The sequence below is a fragment of the Microtus oregoni genome, unplaced genomic scaffold (assembly GCF_018167655.1).
Source record: "Microtus oregoni isolate MIOR12 unplaced genomic scaffold, Mior012 000054F_ref0000373, whole genome shotgun sequence".
NCBI classification, from domain to species: Eukaryota; Metazoa; Chordata; class Mammalia; order Rodentia; family Cricetidae; genus Microtus; species Microtus oregoni.
Window position 1 is genome coordinate 5077911 of NW_024543830.1, and position 16278 is coordinate 5094188.

Below are 16278 nucleotides of genomic sequence, written 5' to 3' on the forward strand. Positions count from 1 at the left end.
AGGGAGAGAGAGGAGAAAGCAAGTAGGAAGGGAGAGAGATGGAGAGAGAGAGGAGAAGGGAAGTAGAAAGGGAGAGAGACAGGAGAAAGAGGGTGAGAGAAAAGATAAGGGAAGTAGGAAGGGAGAGAGATGGGGAGAGAGAGAGGAGAAAGGCAAGTAGCAGTAGGAAGAGAGAGAGATTGGAAAGAGAAGGGAAGGAGAGAGAGAGAGAAGGGAAGTAGAAAGGGAGAGAGAGGGAGAGAGAGAGGGAGAGAGAGAAAAGGGAAGCAGGAAGGGAGAGAGATGGGGAGAGAGAGAAGGGAAGTAGGAAGGGAGAGAGAGGGAGAGAGAGGAAGAGAGAGAGGGAGAAAGAGAAAAGGGAAGCAGGAAGGGAGAGAGATGGGGAGAGAGAGAGGGAGAAAGAGAAGGGAAGTAGGAAGGGAGAGAGATGGAGAGAGAGGAGAAAGGCAAGTAGCAGTAGGAAGGGAGAGAGATGGGAAAGAGAAGGGAAGGAGAGAGAGAGAGAGAGACTGCTTTTTTTTTTTTTTTTTTTTTTTTTATAAAGTCCATAGTCTGAAACCTGGAGTAAATGGGATGGCAGAGGAAGGGGAAAACTGAGCAAAGGCAACAACAAAGAACATGAAGATCTGCAGGAATCAGGAGAGATGGTGGAGAGGGAAAAGGATACACTTGGGACATGATTCTCAGATCTCCAACAAGCTTTGGTGTGTCACAGAGCAAGGCCCATGGCTGTCCTGATGAGCCAGGACCCGAATGGAGGCTCAGCCCCCAAAAATACTAAGCCTGAGCCGTGTTTTTACATGATGGTCACTTGTACTCCTTCTCCAGAACCTTCTCCAAAATAAAAGTTGTGTGGACACAAATCACTACTCCCTCGACACGTACACAGTAAGAAATACATGACTTTTTACACACTTAAACCTAGCTAAATGACTTTGTCATTGCCTGAAACAACGACAAAGACGTCCATGTCCTGCTACTTTCCCCCTTAGCTCGGTATTACTAGTCCTGGGAGCTATGTTTTTTAATTCCAACTTACAACCATGATGGTAGTTGTAGCAATAATTACCCTGATTCTCAACATTTTCATGGAGCAATTTTTATTAAGAACATTTCTGGGTTGGAGAGATGGCTCAGTGGTTAAGAGTATTGGCTGCTCTTCCAGAGGACCTGAGTTCAATTCCCAGCACCCTCATGGCAGCTCACAACTGTCTGTAACTCCAGTTCTAGAGTATCCTACATCCTCACACAGACATACATGTAGGCAAGATACCAATGCACACAAAATAAGTAGATCATTTTTTAAAAAGACCATTTCTACTTATAGATAAGTTTCTTTGTTTAGTTTGAGACAGGGTCTTACTATGTAGCTCTGGTAAGCCTAGAACTTGTTTTGTACATCAGGCCAGGCTCAAATGCTCAGAGATCCAACTCCTGTATGCTGGTAGTACCTTGCCAGTCAACATATATGTACATTTACACACATACACAGACAGACAGACAGACAGACAGAGTGCACAGTTGGAGCTAGAGAGATGACTGCTCTTCCAGGGGACCTAGGTTCTAAGCACCCACAGGGCAGCTCACAATTATCTGTAGCTCCAGTTCCAGGGGCTCTGATGCCCTCTTGTGGACTCCTTGGGTAATGCCTACAGACACACACCCATATATACATACACACATTATTTTAAAATAATAAAAGTAAGTATGTTTTAAAATGAGACCTAGAGAAGGTGAGGAGTGCCTGAGGCTACAGAGTAGAGCGGAAACGGGACTGACACCGAGCTATTTGGGAGTCTGAAGGCCCAGCCTTCGCGCCAGGCTGCGTCCTCTCCCTGGACAGGGCTCTTCCTATGGAGGCACGCCAAGCCCCACTGGCTGTCCACACAAGTGAGCTGTCTCTTTCTGGCCCGTGGTGTGGGTCCTCTAACTTGAATCCAGGGGAACTCGTGACCTTTCCTTACCAGGCTCCTGAGTCACCCTGCACGTCTGAGTGGCGGTGACTCACTCTATGCAGCGAGGCCTCCCAGACAATAATTGCATAAAGGGTCATCTTAACCTTCAGCAGCCATTCCCAGACTGCCCTGTGATGCAGAAAGGTACCCATGACCAGGAAAATGTTCCATTTTTAAACAAGACAAACAAGCCAAAGAAGTATTTTTAAATTAAAAAAAGAGTGGAAACACCTGCAAAGTGGCGATGACGATCGTTAACACACTCACATACACACACAATACAAACACATGTGCACACAAACACCCAATACAAACACGTTCACACACAAAATGAACATGAACATACATACACACATATTCACACATATATACATATGTCCAAGCATATATACACACAAAATACATGCACACACATACACACATAATACACACACAAAATGAACATGAACATACATACACACATATTCACATATATATACATATGTCCAAACATATATACACACAAAATACATGCACACACATACACACATAATACACAGAAGCATGCATATACACACATATGCACATACAAACACAGGCATACATACCCACAGACACTCATGCATTTGCATGTAAGAACTCCATAAGGTGTGAACTTTCATTGCCTGTTTCTGGATGAAGTGCTGAGGCATCGAGCCTCTGTAACTTGTTAAGGTCGTTGAGTGAGGAGGCGGTGGCTGAGATGCTGCTCAGGCAATCTTTTGAGCACCACTGCCTCCCCGCTTCAGTTATGGGAGTGAAACCTAAATGCTGAGCAGGAGAGGAAAAACACTATGACCCTAATATTTGGGTTTTATGTCTTGCGGCATTTTTCAGGACCCTTGGAAAACCCTAACTGCCCGTTTCTACCACAGTCCCTCCTGGCAGAGTCAGAGTGTGCTGAGCCTCGGGTCTGAACTGATTGGTGGAGACCTCAGGTCAAAGTGGCTCCTATGGCTTCCCCTGCCAACTCCGAAGAGAGAAAAGGAACCCAAGTGGGTGCATGGACCACACGCATGTTCCTAAGTGTGTTTTACAAGATCTCCTGCAAAAGCAAAGGCCCTAGGCTCTTGGGCAGAACAGGATGCTAGCCCCATGTGGCTGGTCAGCTGTTCTACCTAGCTTACAGCTTGCTTCTTCCAAAAATACATTCCGCCTAGTGGGGCATTTGCTACTTTGTTTTGTTTCACCAGAGAGAATTCTCACCAATTACAAATTCATTTGCATTGAAAATCGTCTTCTTAAAATGCAAATACCTGTGAAGAAAGTAAAGAAAATCAGCTGTTCATACTTCAGTGTGAGTTACTTCATTACTTCCCTACAAATAGCCATTCAGTTTCTAGGAACAAAACAGGAAAGCAAGCAAAAGCTTGGGAGCCTAAAAGCCTCCGGTGTAAGCTAGGTCTGATGTAGGGGTTGCTTACAATAATAGAGAGATAAAGAACACTGCGAGATGGAGCAAATTTTGAGGAGCTATGGAAAGTAAAGACAAGCTTTTATTTGCAACAAAGCTAGACTGAAAAGGCAGGGCAGTTGTGGGGGTGGATCTTTGAAAAGGTGGGACCCTGACCTTGAAATTGTGGACATCCCACCTCCATCTCCCGAGTGCTAGTAACTGAACCTAGTGCCTGGTGCAGGCTCAGTGAACTTGGCTCAGCCCGACCGGCCTTGATTGACAGGAAGAGAAGGAGCCCCAGCTTGATCTTCCTCCATATTTGGTTTCCTGCTTTTGCATCTGGTACAGAGGATGGGTTCCTCCGGGATCACTGTGCGATTCAAGTCCCGCTCAAACCATGGGGAAATCCTCAGAGTTCCAAACACCCAACTTATACATTAACTTTTAAAAATGAAAAGCCCATTCCTAATTTGACATCCGACTACCTGCTTATATTGAACTGTGGAAAAGAGTGTGGGGCTCAGACAACCGAGGCTTCCCTCTCCCCCACATTCCTGAAAGGAGGACTGTCTGACCAAAAGGAGAAAATCAAACAGAAAACAACACTAACAACAACAACAACAACAACAACAACAGTTTCCAGATTTACCAAGCTAAGGGAGCCAATTTAGAGGCAGACAGGACTAGACAAGCCACGTAATGAGAAAACAGCCGTGTCTCCTAATAATAAATGAGGTGTATGATAGAGAAATAGCCCCCCTACGCACACAACACACACCGGTTGAAAGTCAGACACGGCTGCTGCATTCTGGAACTAAAAGAGTAGTTACAAATTAAACGACCCAGGGTATATTTTTAAGTTATTTATTTATCATTATCGTGTGCCTGTTTGTGTGTATGTGTGAACACGCTGTACTTGTGCCCCCCCCCCCATGCACACCATAGCATGTGTATAGAACTTAGAAGACAATCTCTTGGAGCTGATTCTCTCCTTCCACCTTTAAGTGGGTGGGTTTTGGGGGTAGAGCTCAGGTCTCCAGACTTTTTTTAATTTTATTTATTTATTTATTTATTTATTTTTTGGTTTTTAGAGACACTCAGTTTGTATGTGTAGTTCTGGCAGTCCTAGAACTCACTTTGTAGACCAGGCTGGCCTCGAACTCACGGAGATCTGCTTGCGTCTGCCTCCTGGGTGCTGGGACCAAAGGCGTGATCTACTATGCCCAGCCAACAAGGTCTCCAGGATTTTGTGTCCTGCGCCTTCATCCACTGAGCCGTCTCCCTGGTCTGTGTGTGCATTTTCGTTTTTTTTTTTTTTTTTTTTTCTAAGCCAGTTTCTAATGGTTGACTGTGCCAATGACCTTTACAAATGGTAAAGGGCTGTGAAATACTAGCAGGAAATGTAAAATAACCAGGCTATGTAAGGCCTGACTTGGTGGTGCGCCTTTAATCCCAGCACTAGGGGGCAGAGACAGGCGGATCTCTGTAAGTTTGAGGTCAGCCTGGCCTACCTAGTGAGTTCCAGGAAGCCGGGGTTACACATAGTGAGACTCTCGAGCAGACAAAGACGAGAGCCTGTACACAGTAGGAGTAAGCCCTGTCTACAGCCACACTCAACCTCATTTAATCCGCACAACTATTCCTTTTAAGACCAGTACCACCAACAAGGACGCAATCGAACGTTTTGCTCCTGACGTTTGGTAGCTGTGAGTTTGGAGTCACCGCCCAACCTTTCTGAGCTCTGAGTTTTTCATTTGTGAAATGAGGCTATTAATAGCACCTTCCTTATGGGATTATTTTAAGGATGAAATACGATAACGAATGCATCTGACAGATTTATCTCAGTGCCCAGAACACACAAAGTAATCAGCAAATGTTAGATGTTATCCGTGCTTAGCCTGAGATCACACAGTTCATAAACACAAGGACTCACACTCGGCTCAGTTTGACCCCAAGCCCCTGATCTTTACTGCTATCTTATCTAGTCTATGCTGCCATTGATTTCTGCGACCACAGGCAATTGAAGAGACCTCAGCTCTTGCCTTGAATTCCCATCTGCAAACGTAAATATTCAAGGAAACTGCTTTCTATGTCGAGTGTCTTAGAGGAATGATGTCAGTATTCAACAATACTCTACAGAAAGGCCCAGTAAGATAACGCTCCGACTTTGAGTGTCTGAGAAGTGCATGGTGCCAAACTCATGGCGTATTTTTTCTGTCTGTTTGTTTGTTTGAGACAAGATGTCTCTATATAACAATGCTGACTGTCCTGGAACTTGCTTTGTAGACCAAGCCGGCCTCATACTCCCAACTGCTGGGATTAAAGGCGTGCACCACCACTGCCTGGCTGTGTTTTGTTTGTTGTTTGTTTGTTTGTTTGTTTGTCTGTTTTATCTAGATGGGGTTTCTCTATAGAACCCTGGCTGTCCTAGAACTTGCTCTATAGAGCAGGCTGGACTTGAACTCAGAGCTCTGCCTCCTGAGTGCTAGGATTAAAGGCTACCACCACCAGGCTCAAACTCATGTTTTAGGCCTTGCAAAGTATCACTTCGCCTTCCCTTCTCAGTCAAGCCATGCACCAGAAAAGAGCATCACAAGTGGCCCAAAGTGGCAGTGTAGAAGGAAGAAGAACCAGGTGTCGGGTAGCCAACCTGCAGCGTGCCTCTTCCTGATAGTTTAGAGACAGAGAGCCATGGTTTTTACAGGCAAACAAAAAGGAGAACGTTCACCAGCCCAAGATTTGGCTACACCATTTTTCTCTAAGCAGTTATTATCTTCCTGTCTTTCTGGGCAGTCAAGCTCTGGCTAAGTTCTAATTCCTACCAAAGGTCTGTAGAAGGCTTTCTAAAGCCCCAATAAAAGCTTAAAGGACATTAGATCTTCCGGGGTCATATTCAGGTGACTCACCCTGGTAATGCTTTGGAGAAGGCTAACTAATGGTAATTTGGAGTTTTGCAAAGTTCATCCCAAGACAGGACCATGCTTTCATATCCAGTCCTCTGCCGAGGAGGACCAGCCCTGGTTGTAAGGGTGAAGTGGCCCAATATGAAGGCTTAACACATTATTTTGTAGTAAACAATACAATGGGCTTTTTGGTGGGTCAGAGAAGAAAGTCGTTTTGTTCTTTTCTCTCTCCTGTGAAAAGAAGTATGGAAAACCCTGAGAAGGGGTTATTGCTGTTAGCTGAGGCAAGGCAGGCACAGTCTAGAACACACCACACTCACAAAGGGCTGGGTTTGTAATGTTCTTTCCCTGAACCCAGTTTCTGTGCGTAGCTCACAGTTTAGCAGAGCAGAAAGGCAGGTGTGGCAAAGTTACCAGAGGGAGCAACTGCTTTGGGTAAACAAAGAGACTTCCCCAAGGGAGCAGAGGAGAGGAGGCACAATAAACTGGGGAGGGAACTCTCCAGCAGGTCTTGGAGACAAGGGGAAAAGACAATGCCTAACTTGGCTGATCTTTGCCATGAACATGAACTCACAGTTGCTCTGACTAGGCAAAGGGACTGAGGTATGATCTGGGCCCTGCAGGTCTCTCAGGGCTGTTTGGACACAGCTACCCATATCACTTGCTACTGCTAAGTGGTCTGCCACAGTCCTGAGTTCAACTCAAAATCATTCTGAGGTGGGTACTTGGAGGAGGATTTCCTACCTGCTTGGCTCAAGGGTTCTTGTCATTCTGCCCTACAGAATGGCCAGGAAATAAAAGCTCCCCAAACATTCTAGCTGTGTTCCTAGTCCCTCTGGACCTGAGGTTGCTTAACCTCAGGACACTCAAAATGGAAATCATGCAATTATCTCCGTGAAAGGCGGTTTAATAAGAATAGAAAAGGATCTGAAGCCAGGAAAAGGAAATTTATCTTTGATATCACATCTTTGGCCCAGCAATGAAATGTGTATCATTCATAAAGATGAAAAATGTGTTAAAAGTTGAACCAAAGGCATTGTTTTGAATTTAATTTCGTGAATGCTCACCCTTCACTCTTATTCGAAATTATTATCAGGACTGCTGCCAGGAAGACCATGAGTAAGGTAGGGCCTTTGTTCTGAGGGAATATTCAGGAAAGGAGGGAAGTGGGGAGAGGAAGGTGGTGAGGGAGAAGTAAGGGGAAGTAAGGGCAGATCTCCAGAGAGAGGGAGGTTCCTGAAGCTAGCCTCCCCCACACTCCTGTCTGATTCCCTTGCTCTTGGCTCTTGCACCTAGAGTAAAGCTCAATGGTCGCCGAGCGAGCAAAGTGCTGCGTCACCTCCAGATGTGTGGCAAAGTACTCTAACATACAAAGAGCCTGTGGCCTGGTAGGAATTTGGGGGGGAACGCAGATGATTGCTTCTAGCACCAGAAAATCTGGCGCCCCCTTCTGGCCTGTAGGTATAATGCAGACAGGACACTGTATACATAATAAACTTTAAAAAAAAGAAAAAAATCAAAAGAATAATGTTTCATGATGTGAAAGTTATATCTCTAAAACTAAGGTTTTATTGGGACGTGTAGAGAAATGGGGAGAACCCAGCTTTTAATTCTTCAGAGACCTTTGGGAAACCCTTCACAGAGGTTGCAGTATTTGAGGTAAAAGTTGAGTCAGGGGGTTTCAACAGGTCTGGATTGAGGTAAGGACCCTGCACTCCCTACTGAAGAGGTATAGAGCCTTCCCTGTTCCTCTCATCCTCAACCAGGTTCCAGAATGGCAGGTCTCTTGGCTTCCTGTGACCCACAGGCCAAATCTACCCTGATGTCTTTTGCACAGTACAGGCAGAAAACTAAGGATATGTTTTACATTGTTAAACAGTGGTTGTAAAGGAAAAAAATCAGGGCTGGAGAGATGGCTCAGTGGTTAAGAGTTCTGTCTGCTCTTCCAGAGGTCCTAAGTTCAATTCCCAGCAGCCACATGATGGCTCACAACTATTTGTAGTAAGACCTGGTGCCCTCTTCTGGCCTGTGGGCAAACATGCGACAGAACACTGTATACATAATAAATAAACTTAAAAAAAAGAAAAAAATCAAAAGAATAATGTTTCATGATGTGAAAGCTATACCTCTAAAACTAAGGTTTTATTGGGATGCCTCTGCTTTCTTTCATCCGAGTGTTGTCTCTGGTTGTCTTTCAGTACCCACCACACAGGTACAGAGCTGCAACAGAGACCATATGGTCTGCAAAGCCACGGCTCTTTCAGACTGGCTCTTCACAGAGGAAAAGCTGCTGGTCCATGCTCCACACTTTAGCAGCTTTTAGCTTTAAATATTTGTGGTGTGAGGACACAGCCATATTGGGTATGGCCAAGACAAAATGGCATGTCCCTATTCCTAGGATTATCTGTTTTGTTTTCTTTACTTGTGGATAGAGTTTAGATCCTCACATGTTCTAGGTAAGCACTGTACCACAGAGCTATACCCTCTGTCCCATGGGATTATTTTGAGAGTAATCCATAGTGTTTGGCAAGTGAACGTGTGTGTGTGTGTGTGTGTGTGTGTGTGTGTATGTACAGTCTAATCTATCTTAGTTGGGCTTACTATTGCTATGATGAAATACAATGACCAAAGCAACTTAGGGAAGAAAGAGTTTATTCAGCTCATGCTTCCAGGTCATAGTTCGTGACTGAAGGAAGTCAGGATAGGAACCCCAACAGAGCAGGAATTGTAGGTAGGCGCTGATGTAGAGACCATGGAGGGGTGCTTCTTACTGGCTTGCCTACCCATGTCTTGCTCAGCCTGCTTTCTTTTTTTTTTTTTAAAGGTTTATTTATTTATTATGTACAAAGTGTTCAGCCTCCATGCCTGCAGGCCAGAAGAGGGCACCAGATCTCATTACAGATGGTTGTGAGCCACCATGTGGTTGCTGGGAATTGAACTCAGGACCTCCGGAAGAGCAATCTGTGCTCTTAACCTCTGAGCCATCTCTCCAGCCCCCTCAGCCTGCTTTCTTATTGAACCCAAGGTCCATCTGCCTAGGAATGATACCACCCGCAATGGGCTGGGCTCGCTCCCATCAATCACTAATTAAGAAAATGCCCCACAACCTGGTCTTATGGAAGCATTTTCTCAAATGAGGGTCCCTCCTTTCAGGTAGCTGTAGCTTGTGTCAAGTTCACATAAAACTAGCCAGCACATAGCCTGAAAAAAAGTGTACCATGGACTTTTACCTACTGCTGAGGTTCGGGCTACATAGAGCAGTGTGAAATACCAGCAATGATATCAATAGTGACCGTTCTGTATTGACGGTTGACATGTGCCAAGCGCCATTCTCAGGAATTTATGTATCTCCTCTTTTTCAAAATGCCCAGGAACTGTTATTCCCATGGGTGGAGGAATGGCCTCTTGCAGAGAACCCAAGTTTATCTCCTGACTTAGGTGGCTCACAACTGTTTGTGACTTCAGCCCTAGGGGTTCAAACTCCCTCATCTAGTGTCCTCAGGAGCCTGCCTTCAAGGGCACATAGACCCTAAGCATAGACGCACTCATGCACATAATTTAAAATAAAAATAAGTCTTTAAAAAGAAGAAGCCACTATTGTCTTCCCTTAGCAATAGGGGAGCAGAGGAACGGAAGCCTTGTGTGTCCAAGATCACACAGTTACGGTCAGGAGAGCCAGAATGTCAATTCTGAATGCGGTGTCCTTCCTCCTTCCACCACACCGCATTTGGTTGTCTTAGGTTCGGGATGCGTTTCTTGAAAAGCTTTTTTTCTTTTAAATACTGACCATCTGTTACTTTCATAGTCAGGAAAACCATATAAAAAATAAAATTAAGTATCTGCTGGCTATAATGGTCCCTGGCACGCAATAAAGACAGTGATAAGGAGGAGAGTGGACGGAGGAAGAGGAGGCCGTACATTTGGGATTCAGGTTCTCAGGCACTGGTCCTGGCACTTTGCGTGCCAGTTCAGGTAAGATGGCATCTGGCTCTTAGGATTCCTGTCACTTTCAGGTACCCCGGAGATAGGCTGGACTGTGTGTGTGTGTGTGTGAGCCATGGCACCCCAAGTTCCCATTCTGGGGGTTAGGAAAAAGCTGCTCTTACCACTAGCTTCCATCTGCTCCTTGCAGTTTCAGGTGGTCCAAGAACGGGAACGGACGGGCCAGACGGATGAGTCTGAGGGTAAGCTGAGCAAGACTCTAAATCTGGCCCCGGCACTTATTAGCTCCGTGACCCTGTGCGAGTCCCTCCGTTGTCACAGCCGGGCATATTTATCCTTCCTTTCCCATTTCCACTTTGTGTCACTGGAAAGTCCTTGCTGTTCCACCAGCAGCCATCCTCCAGCCTGAGAGATTCTCAAGGAAGATTCATTTCTTGGGGCTTTAGAGCTCTGCCAAGGAGAGGTGACATATTAAGCCAGTGACACCATGGCAATTTAATTCTGTGGACTTAGAGCTGGGAGTCACCTAAAGTCTATAGCCTCATTATTCCTGCATCTAAACCCATCTCTTTCTTTTTACACCCACACTGGGACATGTGCCCTTGCCCTGGCAGCCCGCCCCCTCCACCCATACTCTGGATCCCTCTTTCCCTTGCCTCAAGGGCCTCTGTCTCTGTTTCCCACATCAGCATCCTTCCTGGCTCCTCGCCATGGGTATTTAAATGAGCTCAAATCATACTCTTCTCCATTCAGTACAATGCTAGGCCTTCTGGGGCCTCCCACCCTTCTGCCGGGACTGATTACCCCACTTCTCTCCTCTGCCAAACTTCTGTAAGAATTACTTGTAAATGTTGATAGACAGATGGGAGGAGTCTTAAGATTTATGTTTGCTGAAAAGGGAAGACGGGAGAGCCCAGAAGTTGGTTGAGGTCTGGAAGGAAAAAAGAAAGTGGAATGTTCCTGAAGACAGACTGCCTTGCTCCATAAACTGGACCTAAAAATCAATACGAACACTTCATGTTATTGACACATCCAACGAGACTTGGGTACCTATTCTGAATAGACTGGTTACTGTGGGAGATATAGTCTAGGACCCATTATATACCTGTCTTCAAACTGTTCACATAATAACTCAGTTACAGTCTCAACACAGGCCAGAGCCTGACCCTAGGCTGAAGGGACAGTAACTTCTAGTGTCTCCAGATCATGAGAATCCATTGGGTACCTAATTCTCAGAGGACTTCCCAACTCTCTTTTAAAATGCCCTCCAATGGGCTGTGGCATAGCTCAGTTGGTAGAGCATTTGCCTAACATGCAGGAAGCCTTGGGCTTGATCCCCAGCATGGCCTGAACTGGATGTGGTGGTACAGGCCTGGAGAAATGGAGACAGGAGGACCAGAAGTTCAAGGTCATCCTTGGTTATAAGGTGAGTTTGCTGTTAGCCTGGGCTACAGAGACCCTGTCTCAAACAAAAACAAACAAACAAATAAACAAGCTCTGTGCCCAGCCGGTGATTCTGGTGCCTGGTTTTGAGACCTAGCTTTGTAGGAGGTAAGGATGCCTGTGGGCTGGAGGTCAGGGGTCAGGGCTCCTGGGGCATCTGGCACTTGCGTTTGATTGTGATCTGTGAGGTGGAACAAAGGAAGGCAAGACAGTAACCTGGAGACTGAACCACTACAAAGAGGCTGGAAGGCATTTGCTACCTGAAGGGTAAAGGGGAGGGGGTGCTGTCGGAGTGGGGAGGGAGAGATGGGGTGGGCGTAGAGGAGCAGCCACACAGACGTGGAGGATGATGGGGAGCAGGAAGCCTGGACTCCCAGCTAGCCTCTGGGGAATCTGAAACTGCTTTTCCTCCCCACACACTTTGAATCCCTCTCTCTCCTCTCCCCTCACAGGTTTTCACCCCCCACCCCCACCCCTCCACCTCCAGCCGAGCACCTCCAGAGGTGAGGCTCACCCCTACCCTTTGATCTCCCCAGATCTGATCCAGGATGGCATCCTCCCCCCCCCCCCCCCCCCCCCGCTCCCGCCTCCTCCATCAGTATTTCCTCCTCAGAATCCACCCCCTCACCTCTGCTACAAAGGAGAAATTACACACCACTCCTTTGAGAAACTGTTCCTAGAGAGGCGGCATGATCGGAACAAGTACCTACTCAAAGCGTCAGGGGAGCTACACCTGCCTTTTACGTCCTGACAGCGTAGGCCAGGAATTCATCCAGCGTGAATCAGAGGATGGCTTTTCGGAGGTGGAGGCGGCTTTATGCGGTGAAGTTACGCAGGGACCCCGTAGAAGGAAGGCTCGGTGTGGCGGGCCTGGAAGCGGCTCTCGGTGGGAAGTCCCTTCCAGAGCCCAGAGGAATCTTTTCAGGTGGGGCAGCCCTGCTTCCCAGTGGGATCTCTTCAGAAGACAGAGCCTTCCCTGCGCCTGTGGGCTCTGATGTTGCTAGCGCCGCCTTGTTCGCCTTGTTCGTTCCCTGAGCGGCACCTCCCTCTGTGGGATTGGGGAGGGTATGAATACGGTGCAGAGCTCGAGTTCTTTTCTCTTTTACAAGCTTTTGGGCGAAAAGACCCACGATTTGAATGTGACCTCATCTATTAGTGTTTGCTAACTTCTCTGAGCTGCCAAACCTGTAAAATGGGCACACTAGAACCATGCCACAAAGTCCTGTGTGGACCAAAGAGGAAGTACGTGTGGGTTCTGCCATATGCTACCACTACAGAAGTATCCGGACTGGTGTCCCTGCTCCACTGCCTTCTCACAGCTCACCAGACCTTATTAAATATTGTTAGGCAGGTGTCCTAAAACAAGACCTCTATTAATGGCAGGGTGGGGTTTGGTAGTTTAACTCCTATCCCATCTCTACTCCCGTTTCTGTGTTTCTTTCGTCTGCTGCCTTTTGTTCTCCAAGTAGCATGCCAACCTAGCTAGCTTTCTACTGCTGTGAGAAACAGCGACCAAAAGCAACCTGGGAAGGAACTTTACCTCATAAAATAAAAACCCAAGTTTATTTTATCTTACAGTTTGTAGTCTACCAGGCAGGAACTTAGAGGCAGGAGCTGAAGCAGAGACCAAGGAGGAGGGCTGTTCACTGGCTGGCTCCCCATGGCTTCCTCAGCCTTATACAACCCAGGATCACCTGACCCATGGATGACATCACTCGTAGTGGGCCGAGCCCTTTCCAGTCATTCCTCAAGAAAATGCAAGTTGGGCACGGTGGCGCATGCCCTTATTCCTAACACTCCGAGGCTGAGGCAGGAGGATCTCTGTGAGTCCGGTGCAGCCTGGTCTACACGGTGAGTTCCAGGACAGCTGAGAATACATAGTGAGACGCTCCTCAGACAGGTCACTCTCAGACAGTGGACACCAAATAGGCCTCCAGCCTCCCGGAGGATGATCACCTTCTACCCCAGGTCAACGTTCTCATTTAGTGTCACTGAGGCCCAGGTCCCTAAGGGGCAGGAATACAGCACCCTACTCCTTAGGCTTGCCCACAATTTAGCTCATGTAATTAACTGAGGATTTAAAAAAAAATTATTATTCAGGTGTGGTAGCGCAGAAATGTGATCTCTGCAAACTGGGAAGTGGGGACAGGAGGATTGTGAGTTCAAAGCCACTCAGAACTACCTAGCAAGTTCCAGGCCAGCCTTCACAAACTGAAACCTCATGTTAAAAAAGGCTGGTCTTGTGTCAACTTGACACCGGCTAGAGTCATCAGAGAGGAAGGATCCTCAGTTAAGGAAATGCCTCCATGAGATCCAGTGTAGGACATTTTCTCAATCAACAGGGGTGGGCCCAGCCCACGGTGGGTGGTGCCATCCCTGGGCTAGAGGCCCAGGCTCTGAGTTCTATAAGAAAGCAGGCGTAGAAGCCAGGGGAAGCAGCTCTCCATGGCCTTTGCATTAGCTCCTGGCTCCGGGATCCTGTCCTGTGTGAGTTCCTGTCCTGACTTCCTTCAATGACGATCAGTGATGTGGAAGTGCAAGCCAAATAAACTCTTCCCTCCCCACCTTGCTTCTTGGTTATGATGTTTCATTGCAGCAATAGAAATCACAGCAAAGACCGTGGGGATAGTGGTGCAAGGCCCTGGGTTTGCTCTGTAGTAGCACACACACATACGTGTGCACACACAAGTCTGTCGATGAATGTGCGGAAGGGTGAACAAATGAAGCGATGTCTCCTCTTCCTTCGCCGATCGTTGCGGTTAGCTGTTTGAGGGTGTGATCATAAACAATCTTGCTTTAGTATCGAATGGATTCTCTCAGCAGGAAATCGTGAGCCCAAGAGCCGGAGCAGCCCCCTGCTCTCCCTTTTCCCACAGCCCTCAGCTTGAACTGAAAAAACGAAGCGGAAGCATAAATACTTCTTGAGGAATTGCAGCTGCCCCTCTGACTGGGAGTGGAAGTAGCTGTTTGGAAGGAATTGGTCTGGTGTATTAACAGCCGGTTCTAGCCGGTGCGCGCGCGGCTTCGCAGTACCGCTGTTCTCCTGTTTGCTCTTACTCAAGTCTGCTTCTATAGCCTGCGGCTAAGCTGAACATGACAGTCAGCTCGGCTCCCTCTCGGCTCATTCAGTGCGTGCCAACAGCAGTTTTCCTGGGGATCCTTCCTTCCCTCCGCCCCCGGAGCCTGCGCCTGCGCTGATCTGGAAGGCAAAGCCCTGGCTTTGTCATCCTCCTACCGGGCTGTCAAGGACAGAATGACTTCAAGCACACCGGTGATAGCCTGCATTTAGGGTGACCTGACATGTGGTAGGTCATGAGGTGTCTGGTAGACAGTGTTCTCTCTATTGGAAACTAATAACACTCGCTTACACTTTACCAGAGAGGGATGAAGTGGAATAGTGGAGAAGATTGGGATTAAACATGAGATGCAGTTCTCTGGATTTCAGTCCCTTTTATAAAAGCAACAGTAGCTAAACTACATAGCCAAGAAGATATTTTCTATGTATAGAAGTATTCTGCCTGCCTGCATGCCTGTGTACCGTGTTTGCCTTGTTCCACAGGGGCCAGGAGAGGGCACTGGACTTCCTGGAACTGGGGTTATGACCCGCCACATGATGCTGGGAACTGAAGCCAGGCCTGCTGCAAAAACATCGGGTGCCCTTAGCTTCTGAGTCATCTCTCTGCCCCAGGTGTTTGGTTTTTTTTCTTTTCGAATCTTGGTTCTTGCTGTTGTTTTGAGGCAGGGTCTCACTGTGTAGCCCTGACTGACCTGAAACTCTATGTGTCGTCCAGGCTGGCCTTGAACTCACAGAGATCTGCCTGCCTCTGCTTCTCAGGAGGGATACTGCTTCTGGGATACCGCAGTCAACCCAAATATGGCTTTGTGTATTTTATTTATAGTAAAATGTTTTTCGTGTCAACACGGCACTCTCAGTTTAGGTGCGCAGTCACGGGCCTCATTTTACTGATGAAGAAACAGAAGATTATCTAACCTCAGAGACAAGACGCAGCTGAATCCTGACTTTAATTAAGTTTTTAATTTGACTTATAATTGTGTGTCTGTGTGTGAGTATGGGCTCACTCGAGCCGTGGTATATGCGGAGGTAAGGGAACCTCTTCCACTGCAGGTGACAGGAATTGAACTTATGTGCTATTTGGATACAAGCAAGGGCTTTTAGCCGCTGAGCCACCCCACAGTCCCTGAATCCCCCACTTCAATGCAGTGAGTTGGGTTCCAGGATCCCCACTCGTCGGCACTGTAACTCTTTGCCTTTGGAGTAGTGGCGGCACTATTCTGATTTCAGACATTTATTGATTTATCCACAGATGGGTTTGCACACAGTGGGTCTCTAGAGACACTCCAGTGGGTAAGGCGGACAAAGCCCTTGCCTTCATGCTGTTCTGTTCTAGTTCTGAGGAACCTGAGGGCGGAGAGAAGATAAGCGCTCGTCCAACAAGAACTGGCCAGCTTGTAATGGTGACTCTGGACTGCTGGTTCTGATAGTCCAAAGCCAGTGTTCTGAATCTCAAACCTACTGTCTGTGAAGACAGGCCCTAGAGGAGATGAGAGAAAGCTGAAGGCAGGAATTGGGAACTGTCCTGATACGGGGGCGTGCCTAGCG